Source organism: Hyla sarda, chromosome 11 (assembly GCF_029499605.1).
Source record: "Hyla sarda isolate aHylSar1 chromosome 11, aHylSar1.hap1, whole genome shotgun sequence".
Taxonomy (NCBI): Eukaryota; Metazoa; Chordata; class Amphibia; order Anura; family Hylidae; genus Hyla; species Hyla sarda.
In genome coordinates, this window is record NC_079199.1 from 34,522,851 (window position 1) to 34,547,985 (window position 25,135).

At 43.2% G+C, this 25,135-nt stretch overlaps 1 protein-coding gene and 1 long non-coding RNA gene across 7 annotated transcripts in view; one reads left to right on the forward strand and one right to left on the reverse strand.

The window, feature by feature from the left end:
• LOC130295031 (uncharacterized) overlaps window positions 1-1,261 on the forward strand; it is a 45,545-nt gene extending 44,284 nt beyond the window's left edge. For both annotated transcript variants that reach the window (XR_008848675.1, XR_008848674.1), the window contains 2 exons: window positions 64-192; window positions 1,205-1,261. This is a non-coding gene — a long non-coding RNA (uncharacterized LOC130295031). The remainder of the gene's footprint in view (window positions 1-63; window positions 193-1,204) is intronic.
• Window positions 1-25,135, reverse strand: part of MIPOL1 (mirror-image polydactyly 1) — a 339,635-nt gene that overhangs the window by 126,394 nt on the left and 188,106 nt on the right. The gene's annotated exons all lie outside the window — the stretch shown is intronic.

The window sequence follows — 25,135 nt, forward strand, 5'->3', positions numbered from 1 at the left end:
TTCTCCAATGCCGTGGTCGCTTGCTTGGCCCTTGGAAAAATGTGTTTCTTGCTTTTCCTTTAGGAACAGACGTCTCGTTGTGCAGAGACCGGCAGTGCTGCTGAGAGAAAAATGTCTCCCCTCGGATGCTGCAGACAAAGAATAACACTGCTCCCTCCAGACCAAACACCGAGCCTTTGGTGTCAGACAGAGGTATGTGTTGTTCGGGGGTGATGTTTAGACACTCGTGGATGATGAGAGGAAACCGTCTCCTCGTTTCAGGGTATAAACATGACAGAATTAGCATTCTTGATTGCGCAGTTGCCTTCCAGTAGCTGGAGAGAAGCCGGTGAAGTTATATTATGGCAGAGGAATATTACAGTATAGAAGAAGATAGATAGATGGACTTTATGCCCTTTTTTGTGCCTGGCATTGCAGCTTATTACAACTTTATTTCATTTAAATCAGTTGTGATTACAGGAACAGCCACAACTAAATTGGGGGTGCAATATTTATTAGGCACAACATTTACTAGGGCGCTGTGACCCCTTCAGTCAGCTATTTGGCGGGAGTGCCAAGACTTAGGTCCCAACTTATCTGATATCTGAACAGTTGTAATACAAAACGTATACCCACAATGCTGTAGGACTTCAGCGGATAACAACAAGGTATTCAAAATTGTGGTCAATGTGGTCATAAATAACACTTCTATGAAAATTTCCTTGAACTGTTTCTTTACAAAAGTTTCCATCTTGGACATTCGGATGGACTGAGCGCTGAAGCTTTCAAAAGTTTTAAGAAATGACAGTAACGCTTTCAAGGTTGTCACTTCCAGGAAGAATGAATAGCACACACACAGATATATATATATATATATATATATACCCTTGTTCTCCAGTGGATATGCCATACATTTCTATGTTTAAATGTTCTGTTTAAGAGAGAAGAAAAACTAAGAAAAATTTTTCCACTTAACAATTAATAATAACAACTAATAACAATATTTCGACATAGCAATGCAGTGCCTAAAAAAAGAATAAAAAACCACCATCTAGTTATATTGTAGTCCCCTGCCCCTCTACCAATATTCAGGACTCTAGGAAAGCTTGGTGACCCTTTATTAGGAAGTACTTGTATCTCAGCTTATCTAGAAACAGGTAAGCATTTCTGAAATCAAGAGAACATACTAAAAACCTATTTTGACTGATTTTTTTTTTCATTCTAGGTGACAGATGCACCATAAGGATCTGGTAATAACCTACATGGCATACTGGCAGTACGGTATGTCAACATATACTGGGGTGTATGGCTTCCTAGTCCATTGAGTTTACTAGGCCCCATTGTAGTCTATTAGTGACTATTGTGTGTCCTTTTTTGAGAATATACTGGGTATGCCATGGTATATGTTGGCATGTCATTCCACTGGTAAGTACCAGGTAAAATGGACACATGAAAGAACAAAGTATTACTAAATAAAAAAGAAAACAAAGATACCCGAGTACTGTAATTGTATCGTCAGCACTCCCATAGAAATGAATAGAATCAGAGTCGCCTGCAGCACGCACTCCCTCTGAGAGGTGGGTCCCTGTTCTGGAGATCAAAAAGGAGTACCAGCGATCGGACCCCTACAATCAGACACTTGATCACGCGATCAGATAAGTTGTTTTTCACTGGACAACCCTTTTATGCCCTAAAATGGCAAAAGGCCACAATGGGTATAAGGGAGGACTGGAATAATTCATAATCCCTTCTACAGATATCAATTTCTTAATCTTACGCTAATGTTCCACATTGATATTAATTTCAATGACATTAATGAGTCACTCACTATACAGAGAGAGATCCAACTGAACTGGATAGTGGAGACAACAAGCCAACGAAATGCCTAGTAAACAAGCCCATAGAAACTAACACAAGAAGGAAAACTATCAAGCATATAGACAACCAACCACATAACAGAGGAAAGCAAACAAATGAAAGGATGTAGGTCATTCCAGCATTACACATCAAAAGAAGCAAACATACGCAAGCAGACATATTGCATATTCTAACATCAACAGAAAAACAAATATTAAATAATAACATAATAAACATAATTATACAATTATGGCTACTTTATTCCAAAAACAGTGCCCCACCTGTCCGCAGGCTGTGTGTGGTATTGCAGATTATCCCTTATTAATTTAGTGTAGATAAATGGAATTAAGAGGCAAAACCCAAGACAAAAGACACACAACTCTACAGAAAAACAACCCAATGAAAAGCGTAGTGCAGTTTTTGGAAGACAGCAGCCATGTTTTTCTAATATTTCACTATTCCTTTAAACACTCAATATAGTGTCAACATTTTGTGCAGTGTACCGAACCGAGCTCATGATCTAATTTTCTTATCTCACACAGACTAATCTAAGGGTGAATTTCGTAGGAACCAGATTATCCAAACCTTAGTTCCATGGAAGGTATGGGAAATTCGATGAACAGTATGACCTGGTTGAATTTTAACCTAGATCCTGGTGCTCTTTGATTCCATAGTGTAGAACAGTGTTTCGCAAACTTTTTCAGCTCTGGGAACTCCTCAGAATTTTTTTTCCCGCAGGGCACCCCTACCGAATTTGACAAGCAAAAAATAAGAAAAGGGGGGGGGGGGGGTTGAAACGGCCACAATGCACAACACATCACAACATCAATTTATCTGTTGGGTATGTAGATTACAGTGCTGCTTTATACAGCAACTCAGAAGTGACGTCTTCTAAAATCAGCATCGTTCCCTTCTCTTTCTTTTCCGGGTCATCATGACGATTTCTTCCAGGCACAATTCTTCATTGTTAAACATGCAAAACAAACCTATTAGGCTCCGCACTTTTCCTGCATCAGCCTCCAGGTTCCCCTTTTACAAGTGGAGAGGAATACAGGGGCGTTTAGATGTAAAAGGGGTAACAGAGGGGTGTAGAAGAGTGTACATGGGGGCCTATGGGGTGACAGAGGGATGTACATGGGTAACGGGTTTTGGGGGTGTAGAGGAGTGAAGATAGGTGACAGAGGGGTGCTGAGGGTGTACATGGGTGACAGATGGGTGTAGAAGAGTTTACATGGGTGACAGGGGGGCATAGGGGGTGACAGAGGAGTGTATATGGGTGTAGTAAAGTGTACATGGGTGACAGGGGGGCGTAGGGGGTGACGGGGGTGTACAAGGGTGTAGAAGAGTGTACTTGGGTGACAGAGGGGTGTTGAGGGGTGTACATGGGTGACAGGGCGGCATAGGGGGTGAAAGAGGGGTGGACAGGAATGACAAGGTGGTAACAGAGGGGTGGACAGGAGTGACAAGGAGGTAACAGAGGGGTGGACGGGGTGATGGATGCTCCTGGGGCCGGGAGGATGGATGCTCCTGGGGCCGGGAGGTTGGTCGCTCCTGGGGCCGGGAGGATGGTCGCTCCTGGGGTCGGGAGGATGGTCGCTCCTGGGGCCGGGAGGATGGTCGCTCCTGGTGCCGGGAGGATGGTCGCTCCTGGGGCCGGGAGGATGGTCCGGCGCACCATTCCCATTGCATATATCCCCTTCCCGGCCTGCGTGCCTGTGACTCACTCACGGTGCCGCAGGGTGGAGGGGGATGCTGTGTGTGCAATGCACACGTACAAGCAATGCATACACAAGCTTCCCTTCCCCCCTACACCGCCATGATTCAAAGGCGCGCAGGCAGAGGCGGGGGATTAAAAAAATAATAATAAATTGCCAGAGCGTCACTGTACCCCAGTCTGGAATCACTGGTGTAGAATATAAATACAATTGTACAGAACAACTGTGTCACTTGCAATTTTAGGTGCATGATAAAACAGGAAAACAAGCAATAACAAGGATAAGATAAAAATTTAAAAGGGATGTCCAGGATAAAAATAAAAAATAAATCAGCTTTTCTACCTAGAGATAGTGAGCAAGTCTACCCTCGTAGAAGCCTAGGAAACCTTCGGGGTACGTTCACACATACAGGATCCTGCACAGATTTGATGCGCAGGATTTGTAACTGCAGATTAGAAGCTGTGCTCAGTCATTCAGTTTAAATTGAAATCTGCAGCAAAAAAATCCTACGCATCAAATCTGCGTACGTGTGAATGTACCCTTAAGGGGTATTCTAGTTAAAAACAATTTTTTTTTTCAAATCAACTGGCTCCAGATAGTTAAACAGATTTGTAAATTACTTCTGTTCAAAAGTACTTATTAGCTGCTGAAGTTGAGTTGTTCTTTTCTGCCTGACAACAGTGCTCTCTGCTGACACCTCTGTCGGTCTCAGGAACTGTCCAGAGTAAGAGCAAATCCCCATAGAAAACCTCTCATCCTCTGGACAGTTCCTGAGACAGACAGAGGTGTCAGCAGAAAGCACTGTTTTCAGACAGAAAAGAACAACTCAACTTCAGCAGCTGATAAGTACTGGATAAAGGATTAAGATTTTTTTCATAGAATAATTTACAAACCTATTCTGTATTTTTCCTACTTAAGAAAGGGTCATGCTATTTATCAAAAGAACCCTGAAACGCGTCTAGGTTAAATTGCCGCACCTTGTTACACATCGATGGTGTGAATCTGGCACAGAGACTGGCTACATATTGGAAGCATCAATCACTGCAGCTGTAGTCCGATCTGGACTCACACCGCGATTTCTCACTAACCTGAATCTGCCGGGAAAGATCCATCTTCCACCCGCCCTGAGAAAACACCACTCTCCCGCTTCCGCTTCCACTTCCGCCCGCCCTGCAATACCATCACAGGAGCAACACGGAGGCCACTGGGGACGTTGTGCCAAACGTACCCCTGCATAATCCAAACTCTGCACAAGTGACAGCCCTGTGCAGCGCAGCCGGCGTATGGTGGACGGAGACCACATCAAGCACCAGGAGCGGGTGAGTTACACTGTGACAGCAGTATCCAACACAGACCAGTAAGCCTGTACTAGTCAATAGACTGATAAAATCGACTGCGTAGTGGATACACTACTGGTCCATCTATTCATCACTAAGATATTTTATCAGCTGCACCAGAGAAGGACTCAATACCTTTTTCAGACCGGTATATATTTTTCTATAATTTTTAATATTTTTTTTTACCAATTTTTTCCATTATATATGATTGTTAGAACAAAGTCTTCCCACTTTAGGTGATCAATACCACTAGGGCCCAGTGGATTATTCACCTATAGCCAGGATTAGAATAATTTTATACAATTTTATCAATTGTTTTATATATGTTTAATAAAATTTATATCAATTGAAATTTCTCTATACTATATTTGCATTCATTGTGTACCCTTCGGGGTAAAATCCTAGAAGGATTGGTTATATATTTTCTCTTCATATAATTTACAAATCTGTTTAACTTTCTGGAGCCAGTTGATATGAAAAAAATTTTTTTTATTTTTTTTCCTGGATTACCCCTTTAACCTGTTAAGGACCCATGATGTAACGTTACGTCATGAGTCCGCTCCCGATCTATAACGCGGGGCCACGACATGGCCCCGTGTCATAGCGGGTCGGACCTGGCCTCTAACAACGTCCGGGACCCGTGGCTAATAGCGCACAGCACTGATCGCAGTGCGGTGCGCTATTAACCCTTTAGATGCGGCGTTCAACAACTTTGTATCTAAAGTGAAAGTAAAACCATGCCGGTTAGCTCAGAGAGCTGTTCGGGATCGCCGCGGCATCCCGAATAGCTGCAGGACACAAGGAGGGTCTCCTACCTTGCCTCCTGGTGTCCGATCGCCAAATGACTGCTCAGTGCCTGAGATCCAGGCATGAGCAGTCAAGTGGCAGAATCATTGATCAATGCTTTCCTATGAGAAAGCATTGAACAATGTAAAAGATCAGTGTGTGCAGTGTTATAGTTCCCTATGGGAGCTATAACACGGCAAAAAAGAAAAGTGAAAAAAAAAAAGTGAGTAAAGATCATTCAACCCCTTCCCTATTAAAAGTTTGAATCACCCCCATTTAAAAAAAAAAAAAACTGTGTAAATAAAAATAAACATATGTGGTATCCCCGCGTGCGTAAATTTCCGAGCTATAAAAATATATCAATTAAACCGCACTGACAATGGCGTATGCGCAAAAAAATTCAAAAGTCCAAAATAGTGTATTTTTGGTCACTTTTTATATCATGTAAAAATGAATAAAAAGTGATCAATAAGTCCGATCAATACAAAAATGGTACCCCATACCTCCCCATACACCTAAAAATAAAAAACTTATAGGGGTCAGAAGATGACAATTTTAAACGTATACATTTTCCTGCATGTAGTTATGATTTTTTCCAGAAGTACGACAAAATCAAACCTATTTAAGTAGGGCATCATTTTAACCGTATGGACCTACAGAATAAAGAGTGTGTAATTTTTACCGAAAAATATACTGTGCATAAACGGAAGCCCCCAAAAGTTACAAAATGGCGTTTTTTTTTTAAATTTTGTCTCACAATGATTTTTTTTCCCGTTTCGCTGTAGATTTTTGGGTAAAATGACTGACGTCATTACAAAATAGAATTGGTGGCGCAAAAAATAAGCCATCATATGGATTTTTAGGTGCAAAATTTAAAGAGTTAGGATTTTTTAAAGGTAAGGAGCAAAAAACGAAAAATGCAAAAACGGAAAAACCCCGGGTCCTTAAGGGGTTAAGATCCTTGTGAGCTTGAAGAAAGTTGGGCATACAGAGACAGTGCTCCTCGCTATAGGGCAAAACTATCTATACCCAAATTTAAATGACAAAACGTTTGTCCGTTAATTTTCAGTATAGATAGTTTTGCCACCAAGACGCCATCTCTGGACGTCCAACTTTTGTCAGGCTCTCGAAGGCCTTATGATTCACTGAGGCTTCTCTGAGAGTTGACTTGCTAGATTTTGAACGCCCCACCGAGGAAATTGGATTGAGGAAGACATCAGCTGATCCTGGCAACTCTGCTTTTGCGTACAACTTTGGTGTAAGTCACATACTGGTGTTGTGTCCACTGCACAACATACCGTAATAATGGTAGCGTGTATTCTGCACACCTCTAACTTACAGTATATCATTTGGATGACAGCACTTAGAGTGCCTCTCTTGTGTTCTCTTTTTTCAGTTTCCTTCTTGAGCTACCAAGAAACTGTTAGATAACCTGACATAGGCCATGGGCAAGGTTGGTGTGTGTTTGCTTTTTTTTTTTTTTTTTTTAACTCTGGGCAACCTCTTACTGACCTGGCAAATTTAGTTTAGTTTTTGTTCTTTCTTTTCTTCCCTTCTCCCATTCTAAGATCAATAATATTTTGAATTTTCCATTGACAAAGTCATATGGGGGCTCCATTTATTTTACAATATGTTGTATTGTGAAAGAAATATATCTCTAGTGTTTTATGACAGGTGTGGCTCCTGTCATAAAACTCACTAGAGAGTTAAATAACCTTCGAGAGACTGATCACCAATGCCAGTGACTGACAGGGAGTGTTGGCTGCTGATAGCAGCCAACACCCACTATGTAAGGAGCCTGGCTCAGCTCCTGTGCCTACTCAGTACTTTCCCACTCGATGGCAAGTGTCAGTTATAACACACAGCCGAAAGTCACCATGTATACATTGGGCTCAGCTTCTGAGCCAACTTCATGCAACCTTCCCGACATCATGAAATCATAGTACATCATATGTCATGAAACGGTTAACCTATGTTTTCTCTATGATGTTGCATTACTTCACAGTTAAGCATAGCTGCTCCTGAGCATTAAATAAAACTAAGGAGGCACAGATCATATTAGTCACAGATATTATTAGACTACACTAATGGGGTCAGGAAGGATATTTTTCCCCATCTTGATCCAGAATCAGCCACAATTGCCTGGGTAGGGCTTATTTTGTCTTCCTGTGGGCCAAAGAGGAAGTGGTGGGAAGACCTGACAAAAAATACACACTTTCAAATTAAGTTTCCAAATCCTAAAGCAAGAATCCTACCAAATGGCAGGAGTTTATTTTCTTAGGTTATATCAGTGGATCTACAATAAACTAAAAAATTTAAGAAATAAAGGGACAAAGTCTTAAAAAGTATAAAAAATTTATGTATTTACGAAAAGGTCCCTTTAGATATCCTGCACCTTGCAGATTGATAAGGAGCTCCTTCTTCTTGGCCTCCTCCATCTTTGTCTGGAGATCAGCTGGTATCAGCAGTGTGCACCAGTATGACATCATTGCTGAAAATGAAAAGCAGTGGAGCTAAGTCCCCACTGAGTATAATGGAGTCTGTTACCTGGGAAATTATGAAAGATGTAAAGCAGGGAATCAGCTCAGCTCCATAACAAGAATTACATCTGGGACAGGTCAATTTTATGTTTGTTGTTTTAAATTTACTTTGTGTCAAGTTTGACTTGGGAACTCAAGTAGTGGACGAAATGTGTCCAAGTCAGTCCTGGTTTTTTGGTTATCAATGGCTGCAATAATAAAAGGCCACTAAATGACATAATATGGCATACAAAGAAATAAACAATAAAAGGACCAGCGCTCAGAGTGCAATTTGTACAAATAAATAAATTCACATTAGTGGCACGTAAAAAAAAAGAGTAAAACTCACTCCACAGTGGGGGGACTATAGTATACACTCTAGTATCCCCCTCCAGGAAGGCGTTTTCACAATCACTCCGGTGGTTTCCACCTTATTCCACATAAGCCTGAGGAAGGGGGAATTTGCCATATCCCCGGAAACGTGTTGCTTTGCCATTTTATTATTATTTTTTTTTTTTATATAAAAGTGGAATAAATCCTGTCTTTATAACTACTGGAACTGGATCTTTATGTGGAATTAGCTGGAAACCACCGGAGTGATGGTGAGAATGCCAACCTAGAGGGGAGTACTAGAGTCTATACTATAGTACCCCCCACTGTGGAGTGAGTTTTACCCTTTTTAACATGCCAATTTATTTATTTGTACAAATTGCACTCAGAGCGCTGGTCCTTTTATTGTTTCTTTCTTTGTATGCCATATTTATGCCTGGATGTACTGGTGATCTGATATGGGGCTTGGACTGCGCTCTCAACCGCTAAACAGAGTTGATTTTCTGAGTGGATTTAACCCTTTATTTGACACGCGATCTTGGCTCTGGGAGTGGTAACGGGAGAAATTTAGGAGACCCTTCACTCACACCAGGTGAGTCTGTACTATTCTTCTTCCTACATATTATTTTCCATCAGGATGAGCGCTGCTTTCACTTTTTTGGCGATTTTTATATTCTCTCCCACTGACATAATACGTCTAGCTTAGACAGGAAATCTAGAGTAGACAATGTATTACTTGCCCTACACAAAGGTGAAACCAATGGGATATTGGTGAAAAAGAACTTACAAGTACTAGGTGTCTGGAGGGTGAGGCGGGGGAACGCGAGTAACCGGACAGACACCTAGCACTTGTACGTTCTTGTTCACCTGTGTTCAATTTTTCACATGGCAGCTCTCTGTTTGGTGTAGCATTATGATCGATACATTTATATGGTGTTATTGGCACTGCAATTCCTCATCCATAATCTGCAAGTTTACCCATACCATATCCTCATACTTGAATACTGTGACATAGTGCAATATTATGGACACCTCCATAGGAGTTCCCTACTAATTAATTGGTTGGTCACTCCTGTTTCCCCTCCTATGTATTTTAAATGTCTTGTGTATGATATGTTTTTCTTGCAAAAGTGAGGTCTCTATTGTAGGATTATATGTTATAGTTGCTGGATCTCTCACAGTAGTTTGTTTAAAGAGAATTTTGGTTGCTATATTTGAAGGTTGACAAAATAACCACTTACTGTCAGGTGATCTCTGGGGGTCTCAGCAGGGGAAAACTTTGCGATCAACTTATTGTCAAAAGACCCTGCTAAAAAGTAACAAAGGAGGAAGCTTTTGTCCTCATATCCAGTCCTCAAATCCTGACCCCATATCCCAACCCAAAATCCCCTCCTCATATCCCAACCTCATATCCCGTCCTCATATCCGACCTCAAATGCAGACTTCATATCCCTACCTCACATCCCGTCCTCATATCCCATCTCTATATCCTGTCCTCATGTCCCGTCCTCATATCCCAAACTCATATCCTGTCCCCATATCCCAACCTCATATCCCTACCTCACATCCCGTCCCTATATCCTGTCCCCATATCAGACCTCATATCCAGACTTCATATCCCTTCCCCATATCCCGTAATCATATCCCATCCCCATATCACTACCTCAAATCCTGTCCTCCCATCCCGACCTCACATCCCGTCCCCATATCTAATCCTCAATTCGTATCCTCATATCCCGTCCTCAGGTGGGGCTGAGTTGTTGTAAAGATATTGTAAGCTTTAAAAAAGGGGGTGTGGCTTAACGGGTGAGCGTGTATGTGCAAGATAGGGTATGGCATGCTGGGAGGGTGTGGCTTGCCAGCCGGACTGGAGAATTCACCATGAGATGCAGAGCGAAGCTTGTGTGGTAAGGTACCAGAACAATCCTTCACATATGGGGGTAGGGTAGGGGTTAATTTAACTATTATATAATTTTGACATATAAGTAACATGTGACCAAGTATTATCGAAATATCTCCAGCCCTATGGAAGTTATATTGGAACATACATTTCCCATAGATTTGCTTAGGACTTTAAACAAAAACCTCTACCCTCGCAAATGAGGGTAGGTTAGGGTTCAATTAACTATCCTATATTTTTAGTATACATATAAGTAATATGTGACCGAGTATTAACAAAATATCTCCAGCCGTTTGGAAGTTATGCAGTAACACATTTTTTCTATAGACTTGTATGGGACTTTAAAAAAAAACCTGACTCTCGCAAATGGGGGTGGGTAAGGGGTTAAATTACCTATCCTATGTTTGTTGTTGACATATAAGTAACATGTGTGCCAAGTTTCATGTTAATATCTTCAGCCATTTGGACGTGATGCTGGAACATACACATACATACACACGTTGAGTTTTATATATATATATATACTAGCTGAGTACCCGGCGTTGCCCGGTTTTTCCTTCCTCATCCTTGTTGTGGAGGAAAATGAACAGAGGAAGCTTTTGACTTCATATCCCGTCCTCATATATTGTTGTCATATCCCAACCCCATACCCCGTCCTCCTATCCCGTTTTCATATCCCGTCCTCATATCCCCTCCTCATAGCCCGTCCTCCTATCTCGACCTCCTATCCCGTCCTCCTATCCCGACCTCATATCCCGTCCTCTTTTCCTGTCCTCCTATCTCAACCTCATATCCCGACCTCTATCTCGACTTCCTATCCAGTCTTCCTATCTCGACCTCCTATCCCGACCTCATATCCCGTCCCGTAATATGTGTACCAGGTATTATTGAAATATCTCCAGCCGTACAGAAGTTATGTGGGAACATACATTTCCCATTGATTTGCATGGGACGTTAAACAAAAACCCTGACCCTCACAAATGGGGGTAGTTAAGGGTTAAATTAACTATCCTATATTTTAAGTGGACATATAAGTAACATGTGACTAAGTATTATGGAAATATCTCCAGCTGTTTGGAAGTTCTGCAGTAACATATATTTCCCATAGACTTGTATGGGACTTTGAACATAACCCCCCCCCCCCCCTCTGGCAAATGGGGATGAGTAACGGTTAAATCACCTATCCTATGTTTGTTGTAGACATATAAGTAACATGTGTACCAAGTTTCATGTTAATATCTTTAGCCGTTTGGACGTGATGCTGGAACATACACACACACATTGAGTTTTATATACTGTATATAGATATGGAAATATAGAACATTTTGTAAGCACAACTATTGTGACATGGGAAACTATACTTGAACAGGCACAACAAACACATTTCAGGCGGTTCTTATCTTCTCTTGTTCTCTGTTGTGAAGGAACTGTTAGGTGACCATGGAGCTACAAGGCGTGGATGGGGGAATATATCTTACAAGACGGCTGTCTAAAGCCTTCGGCGGGGACAGTCAGAGATCTAAGCTCTACCTGTTCAACTTATAAAAGAGACTAGAGAAAGCCATTTGCTTTCATGTAAACAGATTCTAGCTGAGTGCTTGCACTGTAAGTTGATAAGGGACACCTTTTATTCATAAAGCACACTAGATGCTGCCAGGCCCTTCTTTAAGTCGGCCTTTAAAAAGACTTCCAAATGGATTTTCTCTAAATCCATCTACACACAAATCTTAAGTCTAAATATTCAATGTTGACAGTTAACGAACAAAAGGCCTGCACAAAAGGGACGCGGTCTTGCCTTGCCCTTTACTGAAATCCAATGACATTAGATAACAAGACATATTACAAGACAGAGTATGGTGTTTCTGGCACTAGCAAGAGGAACCTAAGTCAACTGGATGAGTAAGAGGGAGTCTATATATAGAAATGGGTCAGAGGCTGGAACCTTCTCATTTTCATTAAAAAATGTTACATAAATGTAACACTAAACAAAAATGAAAATGTTGCCCCATTATACCTGGGGTATTATCAACCATAATGCAGCCAAATAATAATCTGTGGAATTGTTAATGAGACTGATACCACTGTCCGATCAGGGGAATTTAAGCCTAGACTAGATAGTCTAAGACTGTGCCAGATTTTTTACAGTAGCTCAGGCAGTTTGAACATCTGGTGCATCTTTAGACTGTCTAGTCTATATAGGGGCTCTCATGTAAGAAGCCCGGGCCCCACCTTCTCCCTGCTGCCTGGGCTCCTTACATGACAGTGCCTTCAGCCTATCACCGGCCGATGCGGGACATCACTGCGGCTGGCGATACGCTGAGCACAGTATGAGTGACCATGCCCAGGAAGCAGATCAGCACCAGAGGACCAGGAATCCGATATCGGCGCAACGGGGGACTGTAGAAAGGTGAGTTAAAGGGGTACTCCTGTGGAAAGCTTTTTTTTTTTAATGAACTGGCGCCAGAAAGTTAAACAGATTTGTAAATTACTTCTATAAAAAAAATCTTAATCCTTTCAGTACTTTTTAGCAGCTGTTTGCTACAGAGGAAAATCTTTATTTTTTTAATTTCTTTTTTGTGTTGTCCACAGTGCCCTCTGCTGACACCTGATACCTGTATCAGGAACTGTCCAGAGCAGGAGAAAATCCCCATAGCTGCTCAGGACAGTTCCTGACAGACAGAGGTGTCAGCAGAGAGCACTGTGGACAACATAAAAAAAAAATTCAAAAAGTAAAGAATTTCCTCTGTAGCATACAACTGCTAAAAAGTACTAAAAGATTTTTTAATAGAAGTAATTTACAAATCTGTTTAACTTTCTGGCACCAGTTCATTTAAAAAAAAAGTTTTCCACCGGAGTACCCCTTTAAAGTCAGTTTTTTTTTTTTTTTTCGTTTTTGCAGCCTGGGCACAGGGGAAATTAAAAATGTTTCACCACAGTTCTCCTTTAAAGTGACAAATGACTGGCTTAATTCAACCAATCATTCCATTCACTTGTAGTGTTGCTGACAATGTTCAAAAAAAATCCAACCTAATAAATCATATTTTTGGCAGGCCCTAGTGTGCCGCCATCCAAAATCGCCTGTTTTGGCCAACTTTTTGAATTAGTCACTTTAGGGGTTGTCACATACAGTAGCTCTCCCAGATCCCTGACTAGACATGACTAGGGGATATTATAGCTGCTGTAACCTACCTCCCAACCAACCCCATTGTCCCCATAAAACCCCTTACCTTAAACACGACAGACACAATGTTGGTGGTAACAAGGCCACAGCAGCCCCTTTATTAAATAACACAATTAAAACGTTGTAATGCAACTATAGTATGAACATCATACATAAACATTGTATAAACATCCTTAAACATAATTTAACATAATTTAACATAAGTTAACATGTCCCTAATACAGGAGGAGGAGGACCTGAAGGCACTGTTACTGAGCCCAAACTAGAATGGGGCCTCCCTTACTCCTAGCCGTGAGCACCTGCACAGGAGCACCATTTTGTGAGGCCCCCGACCATCCTGGGACCCATGTCCCCTTGAAGAATTTCTCCATCGGGCTGGGAACCGCTCCCAGCCCACCTCCACAATGTATCCCATCACCTCCATGCCATCCACATGTACCTCCAGGTCTCTCTTCTGCCACCGCTGCCGTGACAATAAAACAAGGGCTGGCGGGTACACTTTCCTTCCTGCGTCCCGACTGACCCTAACTTCCTATTCCTTCCTTATAACCCCCGCTCAACTCCATTTAACCCTATCCCTGCTGCATAATCCCCCTGTCATGTGCCCCTCCAGTCCTATTCTATCCCTTCCAGGGCATTCTTACCTAGCTATGTAGCGACACATTCCTCAATTTTACAGTAAAGTAGCTTTGGAAATGAGAAACCTAGTGAAACTCGTTAACTGGCTCATTGCAGGGTATAATTGTGGGGTCTTTTCCTCACTGCCAAACTAAGGATTCATATAGGATGTAGATTCCGGCAGCAGTGGGTCCTCCCTTCCACAGGAGGCACCAACATTTACAACACTTTGTTCGGTGCCAAAACCACCCCAATTTGTGAACAATGTAAGATTTTGGCTTTTCTAAGAACAGACAGAATTACTACACAGAAATTTTACCAACATGAGCACCAAGAGGTAAAAAATGGGTCAACCTGCTATGTCTAATAAAGTGTCATCATGTAAATAGTGCTAAAAATCTTTTATAGTAGAAAGTGACAATTTTTAGGGAGAAAGTTCAATAACCAAGTCTTTATTTTTAAAAGTAAAAACATTCATATTTGGCGGCTATCCATTCCAGCATTCGGAAAATGTGTCATCGGAAAATTACTGTGTCTTCAGGCCATGACGTGACATTCAGTTTCCCTTGTTGGATGAGAGAAGTGCGTTACATTAAAAGGGGCAAGCCCAGAAATGGAACGCGAAAACAGGTAAAAACTAAGTAACTGGTGTCAAACTGTTGGTGTCTCCAGAGGAACCGATGATTTGTAGTGTTCTTATCTGTCTAGAGATAAGCTTGTTTGTAAACTGCACTGAAAGTGAAGGCCATTTATTCAACCATTTCCTTGATGTCACTTCTATTGTCTGCCATGATACAGTGTTGGTGATTCGTTAAGAGACGTCCAGGTTGACCAAAAGCTTCTGCACAGAACACATGCCAAGGTATGACGGGTGTGTCTCCACCTGCCCAGTCACGGTGACTGATATGCTGGTACATAGGAGCTGAACCTGGTGACCTGTTATATCACACTCGGCGGGCGAGTCAGAGAGCAGAGCTGAAACTTAACTATGAAACATATCTGCAAGTGTTCAACTCTTGCCGACTGTTGGTACTAGTGCAGAGGAGAACCAATTCTCTTCTGTTAAAAGCAGGAAGATCGCATTAACACATGGAAATTTTCCTAATGCTGACCATGCAGCATCCAAACCTTACATTACTTATGAGAGGAAAAAAACTTTTCAGCCAGGGAGTAAGATTAAAGAAAGCCTCCAGCTGAAGGGAAAAAGACTTTGGGCTGAAGGAGGATTCGCAGGTTTTGCCCACAATAAGCAGTTCTTGGAACCAAGTAATTGTTTCTAAAGATGAGCGAACTTATAGTAATTCGATTCGTCACGAACTTCTCGGCTCGGCGTTTGCAGACTTTAAATAATACAAAGAAAAATAGGCGTCCTGCACTCACCGTCCAAATTCTGATCAAACAGCTCCCATCTCGGGCTGGTCCGCCCGGCACATCAGGCAAAGATAGAGTGGGGCGATCAGAGGCGACTGCCGGCGGTTTCACGCACACAGGTGCGCTTCTTCCGGCCTCCAATATATATATATAACAGTGGGGCAAAAAAGTATTTAGTCAGCCACCAATTGTGCAAGTTCTCCCACTTAAAAAGATGAGAGAGACCTGTAATTTTCATTTAGGTATACCTCAACTATGAGAGACCTAATGGGGAAAAAAAATCCATAAAATACCATTAATACCATTACATTAACCACAGTTGTGAAACCACATTGTGATCCATAGGTGCAGGTCCTCCACTCCAACGTAGGTGCACAACTGCACTTGGAGTTGAGCACCTTGCATCACCTTAGATCACATCAATGTAAGTGTTTGTTTAAAGTCAGTCATGTTTAACGCATCCACATACACATTTACTTGTGACCGTTTGCAGGCATCCTCCATTGTATGCAATTTTTGCTGGGGCTCGCCCTTGGCAACGGTTTACAAGTGCAGGACCTCCGCCCCAGCAAAGGTGCACAACTGCACTTGGGGTTGAGTTTTCCTGCTATAACCATGTTCATGCAAATATAAGCCGTTATGTCTTTGCTTAGGGCTTATACTAATGCACCCTTTTATCTTGCTGGGTAGCATTAGGGTTTCACTTGTGAGGCCTGCTATAAATGAACCAACCAGGGTGGGGGCTTGTAGCTTGTCGACTCCCTCCCATTGTATGTATGCTTAGATTCACACTGGAGGTGACTGAGGAGCAATCTGCAAGTCGGGCCTATGGCTGCCGTCATTTGGTTCCTGGTTTTATTTATCTGGCCAGGTAGGTTAGTTGATAGGACCCGCACCATTTGAGAAACCTTGGCGTGGTGTGCGGGCTCAAGTGTGTCCTTCATATAAGGATATACTGGCTAATGTCTCAGTTTTACATCAGTTTTGAGGGTTAGCTAATGTCATTGTTTACATTAACTACAGTTGTGAAACCACATTGTGATCCATAGGTGCAGGTCCTCCACTCCAACGTAGGTGTACAACTGCACTTGGAGTTGAGCACCTTGTATCACATCAATGTAAGTGTTTCCATAAAATACCATTGTCTGATTTTTAAAGAATTTATTAGCAAATTATGGTGGAAAAAAAGTATTTGCTGAATAACAAAAGTTCATCTCAATACTTTGTTATATACCCTTTGTTGGCAATGACAGAGGTCAAACGTTTTCTGTAAGTCTTCACAAGGTTTTCACACACTGTTGCTGGTATTTTGGCCCATCCTTCCATGCAGATCTCCTCTAGAGCAGTCATGTTTTGGGGCTGTTGCTGGACAACATGGACTTTCAAGTCCCTCCAAAGGTTTTCTATAGGGTTTTAGATCTGGAGACTGGCTAGACCACTCCATGACCTTGAAATGCTTCTTACGAAGCCACTCATTCGTTGCCCCAGTGGTGTGTTTGGGATCATTGTCATGCTGAAAGACCCAGCCACGTTTCATCTTCAATGCCCTTGCTGATGGAAGGGGGTTTTCACTCAAAATCTCAAGATACATAACCCCATTCATTCTTTCCTTTACACAGATCAGTCGTCCTGGTCCCTTAGCAGAAAAACAGCCCCAAAACATGATGTTTCCACCCCCATGCTTCACAGTAGGTATGGTGTTCTTTGGATGCAATTCAGCATTCTTTCTCCTCCAAACACGACGAGTTGAGTTTTTACCAAAAAGTTCTACTTTGGGTTCATCTGACCACATGACATTCTCCCAATCCATCCAAATGCTCTCTAGCAAACTTCAGACGGGCCTGGACATGTACTGGCTTAAGCAGGGGGACACGTCTGGCACTGCATGATTTGAGTCCCTGGCAGCATAGTGTGTTACTGATGGTAGCCTTTTTTACTTTGGTCCCAGCTCTCTGCAGGTCATTCACTAGGTCCCTGTGTGGTTCTGGGATTTTTGCTGACCGTTCTTGTGATCATTTTGACACCACGGGATGAAATCTTGCGTGGAGCCCCAGATTGAGGAAGATTATCAGTGGTCTTGTATGTCTTCCATTTTCTAATAATTGCTCCCACAGTTGATTTCTTCACACCAAGCTGCTTGCCTATTGCAGATTGTCTTCTCAGCCTGGTGCAGGTATACAATTTTGTTTCTTGTGTCCTTCGGCAGCTCTTTGGTCTTGGCAATAGTGGAGTTTGGAGTGTGACTGTTTGAGGTTGTGGACAGGTGTCTTTTATACTGATAAGTTCAAACAGGTGCCATTAATTAGGGATCGACCGATATCGATTTTTTAAGGCCGATACCGATAATCAGTGGCCTTTCAGGCCAATAGCCAATAACTTATACCGATATTCCGGTATAAGTTATCGGCTATTTCTCCGACCCAATCCCCCCCCCCCCCCCCCGGCTCCGAAGAAGCTGCTGCAGATCATTTATTTAAAGCGGGCGCTTAAAATCAATGAACTGCAGCAGCTTTTGTGGGGCCAGAGACCGCCGCCGCCCGCTTCTCTCCCCCTGCCTGACCTGGGGTCCTCCTGAGTCTGACCACCACTGCCGCTGCCCCCCCCCCCCCCACCTACTATCTTCTGGCCAGAGACCGACGCCGCCCGCTTCTCTCCCCCTGCCGGTCCTTAGTCCAACCACCACCGCTGCCCCACTGCCTCCCCAATCCACGGTTTTATAATTACCTGTTCCCGGGGTCCGGAGTCCGTGCTACTTCTGGCTCCGGCAGCGTCCTGAGCTGTCACTGTGCACATTGACGGTGACGTCGCGTTGAGGACATCACTCGTCATTGCACAGCGTAACGCAGGAGCCAGAAGTAGTGCGGACCCCAGGAACAGGTAATTATAAAACCGGGGATGGGGGAGGCAATGGGGAAGCGGCGACGGTGGTTTCTGGCCGGGGCGGTGGTGGTGGTGGTGGGGGTGCGATGCGGGGGCAGTGCAGTGCGGTGGGGGGTTGGGGCGGCGCATAATCGGATTATCGGCAAGGTAATTGCCGATACCGCTAACGTCCAAAATCGTGAATATCGGCCGATAATATCGCCCAAACCGATAATCAGTCGATCCCTACCATTAATACAGGTAACGAGTAGAAGAAAAAGGAGACTCTTAAAGAAGTTACAGGTCTGTGAGAGCAAGAAATCTTGCTTGTTTTTAGGTGACCAAATACATATTTTCCACCATAACTTGCAAATAAATTCTTTAAAAATCTGATGTTATGTGATGTTATGGATTTTTTTTCTCATTATGTCTCTCATAGTTGAGGTATACCTATGATGAAAATTACAGGCCTCTCTCACTTGCACAATTGGTGGCTGACTATATACTTTTTTGCCCCAGTGTATATCGTATTTAAGTTTTTATTTTTACAACTTTTGGCCGGATATCTCCTTTATTTGAAAAAAAATAAACGCAAAGCTGCAAAAAAAAATCTTCAGATTTTGCTGTGGGTTGTGCTATGGTTTCTGCATGGATTTCAACCCAAACCTTGAACGCGTGAAACATAAATATCATTCTATAGCAGGGGTGCATGACTGCCACTCATGGCATGCGGAGTGCTTATGAGTGGCACGCGGGGCCCCGGGAGGAGAGGTGGCCTGTCTGACAGAGACGCTCACTCTGCTAATGGGGATCTGGGACACTTGTCGAGGTGAGCAAGCGCCGCTTTTAGTTGTGTGCGTACACACACACGACTAACGCCTGCTCTCTGTGTGAGCTGCAGGACCTGCGGCTCCAGTGAGAGGAGACCTGTGACCTCTGCCTCATCACTCATCAGCACCTGCACTGTAGCGGAATAGGAACGCAGCCAGCTTGTGCTGCTCAGGAGATCCCTGGGTGGGAAATATGTGAGTAAAGGTGTTTTTTTTTTTTTTTTATCACCCTGGCATCAGCAGGGGAGGGGAGGTGATGGGAGGAGGGTGCAGGTGAGAGGGAGGGGGGTGCAGGTGCGAGGGAGGAGGGTGCTGTTGAGAGGGAGGGGGGTGAAGGTGAGGGGGGGTGCAGGTGAGAGGGAGGGGGGGGTGCAAGTGAGAGGGAGGGGGGGTGCAGGTGAGAGTTAGGGGGTGCAGGTGAGAGGGAGGGGGGTGCAGGTGCGAGGGAGGAGGGTGCTGTTGAGAGGGAGGGGGGTGAAGGTGAGGGGGGGTGCAGGTGAGAGGGAGGGGGGGTGCAAGTGAGAGGGAGGGGGGGTGCAGGTGAGAGTTAGGGGGTGCAGGTGAGAGGGAGGGGGTGCAGGTAAGAGGGGGGTGTGAAGGTAAGAGGGAGGGGGTGCAGGTGAGGGAGTGATGATGTGGAGGAGCACTGGCTACTTCCCTACCTGGCTACCTACCCAATTGCCGGCCTGGCTACTTCCCTACTTGGCTACCTACCTTATTACTTTCCTGGCTACCTACCCACCTATTTAGCCACCTGGCTACCTTCCTACATAGCTTCCTACCTACGTAGCAACCTAATTATCTAGCTACCTACTTGCTACCTACCTACCTACCTCGCTACCCAGCTACCTACCTACATACATAACTACCCCCTTACTTACCTGACTACCTACCTATTAACTTACCTCCATATCTACTTACCTACCTACCTACTTGGCAACCTACCTACCGAGCTAGCTACTTATATCCAAGGAAAATCGCAGCAAACCAAAGTATAAAGTGTAGAATTCAGTTTTTTCCATTCCAAACAGTGCTACAGAAGAAGGAGATCAGAAGGAAAGGAGGACGCCAACTGTAAAAGACGTGAATTGTGAGTCCATTAATGTAACTGTATGTATATTATTGCGCAACACGACTGGGGTCTGATCATGGGGTCTTTATTATCGGGGGGAGGGTCTGTATTATGGTGGGGTCTGATTCTGAGGTCTGTATTATGGTGGGGTCTGTATTATGGTGGGGTCTGATTCTGGGGTCTGTATTATGGTGGAGTCTGATTCTGGGGTCTGTATTATGTAGGGAGGTCTGATTCTGGGGTCTGTATTATGGTGGAGTCTAATTCTGGGGTCTGTATCATGGTGGGGTCTGTTTCTCAGGTCTGTATTATGGTGGGGTCTGTATTATGGTGGAGTCTGATTCTGGGGTCTGCATTATGATGGAGTCTGATTCTGGGGTCTGTATTATGTAGGGAGGTCTGATTCTGGGGTCTGTATTATGGTCGAGTCTAATTCTGGGGTCTGTATTATGGTGGGGTCTGATTCTGAGGTCTGTATTATGGTGGGGTCTGATTCTGAGGTCTGTATTATGGTGGAGTCTGATTCTGGGGTCTGTATTATGATGGAGTCTCAATCTGGGGTCTGTATTATAATGGAGTCTGATTCTGGGGTCTGTATCATAGTGGAGTCTGATTCTGAGGTCTGTATTATGTAGGGAGGTCTGATTCTGGGGTCTGTACTATGGTGGGTGGTGATTATGGGTCTGTATTATGGTGGGGACTGATTATGTGGTCTGTATTATAAAGGTCTGAGTTAAAAGCACAGCAAGAAAAATATATAGGTACAATTCTGAAAAAAAAACTGTGACAAGCCCCACCCACAGCAGCCACACCCATGACAAGACACATACGTATTGCCGGCACACCAAGCGACATCGAAAAAAATTTGGGCACAGCACAACTTAAAGGTTGCCTACCCAAGTTCTTTAGATTGGGTTAGCAAAACCCATCCACAAGTGAATACACAACACCATTACAAGTGACTGCAGTCTTCCCTTTTGGTTTGTTTACTGTTTACAGGGGATGGCCACACTGTCCCCCAATGTCTCCCACTGGAAACAGGTAATAAGTCTGGTCATCCTTTGTTTCCATAAAATAACAGGTGTCAGGAATTTCTGAACCATTAAGCTACTTTCCTATTTACTAACGTTTTCTTTTTTTCTGGTTAACCAGTTGCTATCTAAGGAGGGAGCCTGCTCGTCCTAAGACGGGAAGCGGTGTATGGCGCGGGCTTCTGACTCAAGCCCGGTTGGCCCCCAGCTGATTCCTGCAGCTGGGGGCTGCCTTTAATAGCAGACATGCAGCGATCACCGCGGCCGGCAGCTATTAAACCTTTAGATCGCCACTGACAGCGGTGTCTAAAGGGACTTTTAACCAGTGGTGTGGATTAACGCCCCCACCCCTGCAGCGCAATCGCGGGGGGCAATCCACTTCTGAGGTAGCCGGGGGGGCTTATCTCTCCTCCAGCACTGGCTGCCGCTCTGAGATTGATAAAGCCTGGCTAGATCTGGCTCAGGCTTTATCAATCGAGCAAAGAGCACACAGATCAATGTAGTTCTATGGAACTGCATTGATCTGTATAAGGAATCTAATGATTCCTCATAAAAGTCCCCTAAGGGGACTAATAAAGTGTAAAAAAAAAGTTGAACCCCCCCCCCCCCAAAAAAAAAAACAAAAAAAAACATATTAACCCCTTCCATATTAAAAGTTTGAATCACACCCCTTTTCCCAAATTTCATATTCATAATAAAAATAAACATATGTGGTATTGTCGTGTGCGCAAATGTCCGAATTATAAAATTATAATGTTAATGAAACCACGCGGTGAATGGTGTTTACGTAAATAAATACCAACGTCCAAAATTTGCATATTTTTGGTCACTTTGTATACCCTAAAAAAAAACGGATAAAAAGCGATCAAAAAGTCCCATCAAAACAAAAATGGTACCGATAAAAACATCATATCACAGTGCTAAAATGGAGCCCTCATACATCCCCGTTTACGGAAAAATTAAAAAGTTATGGGTCAGAAGATGACAATTTTAAACATACTAATTTTGGTGCATGTAGTTATAATTTTTTTAGGTAGTAAAATAAAATAAAACTTATATTAATTGGGTATCCTTGTAACTGTATGGACCTACAGATAAGGTGTCATTTTTACAGAAAGGCGCACTGTGTAGAATCGGAAGCCCACAAAAAAGCTACAAAATGGCAAAGTTTTTTTTTCAATTTTGCCCCACAATTTTTTTTTACTGGTTTTGCCGTAGATTTTGTTGTGTTTTGATTGATTTCATTAAAAAGTAAAATTGGTGGCGCAAAAAACAAGCCCTCATAAAGGTCTGTAAGTGGAAAATTGAAAGTGTTATGATTTTTAGAAGGTGAGGAGGAAAAAGCAAAAGTGCCCAGCCCGGCTCTTAAGGGATAAACATGAGCACATCAGTTCTTAATAATTCATGACCAACACAAGCCTTACCTTTCCTATGAAATAAAGAAGGAAAAGCTTTATCAGATAATGATTTCCAATAAGTAATACAATTTCCCTCAGCGTAAACCAGCTGTTGTTTGACAAAACCCTCTACTAATCTGATTGCTGGGCTGGGTCACACTGGGGTTGGTGTTTGGTCAGCCTAACTCTTTCTTAAATATCCATAGAAAAAGAGCTACTTAAAGGGGTACTCCGGCGCTTAGACATCTTATCCCCTATCAAAAGGATAGGGGATAAGATGACTGATCGCGGGGGTCCCGCCGCTGGGGACCCCGTGATCTTGCACGCCGCACCCCATTAAAATCAGTCCCCGGAAGGGTTCGCTCCGGGTCGGATTACTGACGAACACGGTGGCCGGAGCATTGTGACGTCTCGGCTCTGTCCCCGTGTGACATCACGCTCCGCCCCCTCAATGCAAGCCTATGGGAGGGGGCGTGACTATGGGAAGGCTTAATTTACATCCCATTTGGGAGCTCAGTTACATATATATATATATATATATACACATATATATATATATATACATACACACATCCACATGACCATAGACTCTCATAGACCAAATGTAGTCAACTAGTGACTACTTTGGGATGTGTATACATCTATACCAAAGTATATAAAACATGAACAATCAAGAAATCGACCAACAACTTGTCCATGGCTGAACAACAGGTACAATATGGTATATGTCAGGTTTTCCTTTCTGCCAGTATTTCAATGTATACTGGTGATGAAGCCCCAAAACATAGTGTAAATGAGTCCTAACATAGTATGTTAAAAAAATATATAACCGTATAATGACTGATAAAAAAAAATCTGAAGCATGAACACAAAAGTTCTTCCACCAATGAGACAGATTCTTATCAGTTAGAAGCAAAATCATTTTTACTGACCCTGAAAAATCACGTGGATCGTGGTTATAGTGGTTGGTGAAAAGCCCACGGCCCTTAATGTTCTCCCACAATTAAAAGTTATCTCCTGACCTGAGGATAGGAAAAATCCGACTGCTGGGACCCTCTATGATCTGGAGAACAGGGATCTGAGTCTTCCATAAAAACATGTGCATGTGTGCTGCTGCTCCTTTTATTTTCTATAGAAGCTAATGGGAGATTTGGGTTCCTGTTGTTGAGATCCCGGAGGGTTCAGCTGCTGGGGCCTCCTGCAATCTCAAGAATAGGCACAAAAGTCTTGAGGATAATGGATAACTTGTAATTGTCGGACAACTGGCCATACATTGATGTTGGCAGATCCCAAGAGTTTTGGCAGAATTGGCTAATAATCTAATGTGTATGATGGCCTTCCTGATTGGTCAGGATTTCTATTCTATTCTAGGATCCTATAGCTCTCAAGCACCTGCAGGAGGTGTCTAGCAGCGTCTTACTTCCCTCACCCCATTCAGAATACATGCACCCTCAGCCATGTATTCGGTTAACAGCTAAAATATATAACCAACTTCAGTCTGCCCCGGGTCTATGGACACTATTGTTATTGAATTACTGTAATTCTACCTAAATGTTACTAATTTTATATTATTTTATTATGTATAAGCATATGAAGCATGTTCCCAATCGTAGCCTGCCTTATATGAGGAGGGTTTATGATAAAAAGGTAGATCCAGTTCTTTGAAACATAATGCAAAATAGCAATTGGGCAGGAGCCAGCTATTGCCCGGAGCTGTCAGGAAAGTTGTTCCTGTATAGCAGGATGTAAAGAGACGACTATAAGATCCGTTACACCATGAATCAGTTTATTACCCACAATGATGCTGTTATTAAAATGTATTTGAATGTATAGCTCTTTATAGACTATGAATAACGCCGAGTGATAACATATCCGAGACAGCAAAAGACAATGGCTATGGTGCAACGGTGGCTCAATCCAGTTACTGGACCACAGATTATCCAAAAAAAGCTAGTTTCTTTCCCCCCAGCAACTTAGATAGCACCACACAGAGGTCTGTACCGCTAGATAAAAAAAACCTTCATGGGTTAATATATGGTTTCCTCTATGTCATGTCTACATATCACAGTGGCTCAGGTGTAAAATTCAAGTATCAGGAAACCTGGGATAAGCAGTCTCAATGGACCCTACCAAATTATAGAGTTAAAGGGGTACTCCAAAGGATAGGGGATAAGATGCCTGAGCGCAGGGGTCCCGCCGCTGGGGACCCACGTGATCTTCCCGTTCTCCGCGCTCCGTTATAATCAGTGCCCGGAGCGTGTTCGCTCTGGGTCTGATTATTGGCGATCACAGGGGCCGGAGCATTGTGACGTCACGGCTCTGCCCCCTCAATGCAAGCCTATGGGAGGGGGCG